The sequence below is a fragment of the Vigna unguiculata genome, chromosome 1 (assembly GCF_037176805.1).
Source record: "Vigna unguiculata cultivar grain cowpea cultivar isolate G323 ecotype 2 chromosome 1, ASM3717680v1, whole genome shotgun sequence".
Lineage (NCBI taxonomy): Eukaryota > Viridiplantae > Streptophyta > Magnoliopsida > Fabales > Fabaceae > Vigna > Vigna unguiculata.
In genome coordinates, this window is record NC_140792.1 from 47531791 (window position 1) to 47535186 (window position 3396).

Here is a 3396-nt window from a genome sequence, read left to right on the forward strand (position 1 = left end):
TTTCTTAAAGTACAAGTTCCATTGCTCGAACCTATTTATTCTTATAATTTTCTATAAGTCAAAACTATGATACAGTCTATATTAAATGAGAATAAATGCATTGTCCACTTAAAATAAAATCAATTTGCATGCGAATTTTATTATAAAAAAAAAAAAAGGTAAATTGAAATGGTTGGTAGTTGGTAGCCATTTGAAAGTAGAAAAATTCAAGCTTTGAGGCAAAGGTCACAATGGTGGATTGATGGCTTTAGACCCACTAACAATGAATCATATCAGGCACAGTTTTCGAAAACACGTGAAGTACATATATGGCAGCAACTTGGTACTGTTCTCTAAATCTAAACATCGTGTTAAACATTGATCCCTAGAAAATTTCAGACATATATATCGATAATGCTCTCATTTCCACATGCGGAATCAAATACATAACAATTGTTATTACCAGCATCACACTTTACCTCGTCACTTGTTGCTAAACTATATTCGCGCAAACTTTTCAGTCACTTATTACACATCCATCGTCTTCTTTCGCACTTCCTATTCTAACTTTGCAGCGCCTTCTTCGGCCAGTACTCTATGAACTGTCACTAATCGCAAATGGTTTGCTTTAGAACAAAGGAAGAAGAAAATAACCAAAATGGAGAATATTAAAACCAACTATTTGCTAATGCAATTCTTATGTCTTCTGTATTCTGTATATGTAGATGCATGTATCTGTTCAATTATTTTTTACGTGTTTTATTATGTGATCAATTTTAAAAATATATTTCCATTACTCTTTTTCATATTAATTGTTTACTAAAACTCACGCAAAAGTCAAATCCAGTAATAAATAAATAAAGTATTCGAAATATTATATTACGAAATCTTTCATATTATACGTTCGTACATTTCTTATATATTTTGGTGATCACTAGGGGGTGATTTAGGTGTCAATATTTACATTGGAGGCAGTTATTGTATTCTTCCATCACTCTTTTATTTTTACAAATAAGGTTCGAGAGTGCCGCAATACTTTTCTCAGATATATATTTATAGTAAGCTTTTAAATTACATGGAATTTCTTAAATAGAAGAAAAAAATAATAATTGAGTTTTTATTATGTAATTTTAGAAAACTGAAATAAATTGTTGTTTTCTTGTTTTGAAGAAAAAGTATATAAATAAATATAAGAAAAATAGTGTGGAGTTGAAGTGTGTCAGTAGTGTGTGTAGGAGCTGACGAATCCCCCAGTATTGGTCTAACCTGTGTCAGATCAGCTCATCAATTTTCCATACATCGAGAAAATATATCTAATAAACACGAAAGAAATTACCTAAATAAAAGCAAATACAAAGCAGATAATTAGATAATTAATAATTATTTACGGTCTTACAAAATACACACACAAGATAAGATAGAGAAAATAGAAAAAAAAATTATATTATGAATTTCATTTTTTATTTTCATCCTTTATATTTTAACGTAGTTCTGAGAGTCATTATTATTAATTTATTTTTTTGGAATAATTAATGATTTACACAAAATTAATTCATAAATTAAAAAATGAAAGCCAAAAATTGAGACATAGTATATTTTCATAGAAAAAAAATGAAGGATTAGAATGAGAAAATTAAAGAAATCAAAGAGATGGTTCATATGAACATTAACATATATCATAATGCATATACATATCATAGTTTGATTGATTCAGCCATTGCCGTCCGAAAAACCCTACTGATCTACCCATCCATGCATGATGCATATCAATTCCAAATACGGGCTTGAATCGAGGTTCCAACCCGAATATGAAACAAAAAACCGGAAGACACAACCCGTTTAAAATAAAAAAGAAAATAATAAAAGAGAGAGGAAATGAATGAATGGTGGTGATCAACAGTTTTGGTGTTCAGAGATTGGGGTGTTATTTTCAGCGATCTGAGCCAGCGACTGCAAGTTACAACGTACGATGGTGTCCACGAACACGCACGTTTCCTCCTTAGTGTTACCCTGCGGTACGTCAACCACATACGACTCCATAACAAGTGTCCCGTTCCCGCTAGCGTGAAGCGTCGTCACCGACCGGTAATTCCTCAGCCGGTGGTCGCCGCCGACCACGCTGAAGCTCATCACGTGGCGCTCGTCGTCCAGGATCTCCAGACGCTCTGTGCTCGACTCCGCGGGGAGCCCCGACACCACCCTCACCTCGCGGACGGCGCCCACGCGAATGCCGTCGCCGGTGATGACGTGGCAGCTCTTCACGAAGTTCTTGTAGCCCTGCGGGTGGTCGAAGCGCCGCACCACCGCCCACACGGCAGAGACGGGGGCGCTGATCGCCTGGACGACCACGGAGCAGCACTGGTTCGGCCCCGCCACGCGCGCGTGGTGCCGCGCCACCGCGTCGGGGAGAGAGGGCACCAGGAGACGGCGCGCAGCGGCGGGAGGCGTCGCTTGAGACTGTTTGGGGCAGTTTACGCCGTTGGCGATTGCAGCGGAAGAGGTAGTGGCGGCGTCGGTTATAGGATTGAACCTTTCCAACTGAACGGAGGATGGCATTGTAACTGCTATTATTATTATTATTATTTAATTTATAATAATAAGAATAATAATAATTAGAAAAAGTAAAAATATCTCCCTGGGTTTCTCTGGCACTATGTGGTGAGTAATGAGTTTGATTCGGTGTAGAATAAGGAAAGGAAAGGATATATACGAGAGTGAGAGTGAGAGGGTGTTGGAGAGGGAAAGTGTTAATAATTTTGTAGTACAAGTTGCATTAGTTTTGTTGTTGAAATGAGTTTTCTTATTTTGTGTTGTTGGTTCTTTCTTTCTTGCTTTTGAGATGGGATTGGAAGTGAATGAGTAGAGAGAGAGTTGTTTGTATTGTTACGCAGGCAGGGGCATGCAAGTGGATCATCAACTTGCATTTCAATTCTATAATTTGGACTTGGCTTTTATCGATTATACCTTTTTCTTTATTTCAAACTCCAACTTTGCCTCTCCATCCATCCCTCTTTTTATTCTACTCTTTTTTTATAAACAACTCTCAATATTTAATTCCTCAACATGGATCACTTTTTTTTATTTTTTTTCACCTCCAATTTTTTTTTTCTTCCATCTCAATGCCTTCTTTTACACACAAATTACCTATATTAAAAATAAATAATATATAAGATTTTAAATTAGTTAATACTCACATGATTACTCCAAATAAACCACGTGCATTTTTATAATTTTTATTTTTCATAATAGTTAAATAGTTTTAGGGAGTCGTTCTCTCTATATGAATAATAATATGCGTCTATATAAGTATATCAGTTTATCCAATATATTATATCCCATACTGATGCCTTTGTAATAATATTTAATTGTTTAAATGCTTTATATCATCAAATATATTCAATATCATGATAAATAAAT

The 3396-nt window shown here is 35.4% G+C and overlaps 1 pseudogene; it reads right to left on the reverse strand.

The window, feature by feature from the left end:
* Nucleotides 1–1612: 1612 nt before the first annotated feature.
* LOC114177664 (abscisic acid receptor PYL4 pseudogene) lies at nucleotides 1613–2861 on the reverse strand (annotated as a pseudogene).
* Between the last annotated feature and the right edge of the window lie 535 nt (nucleotides 2862–3396).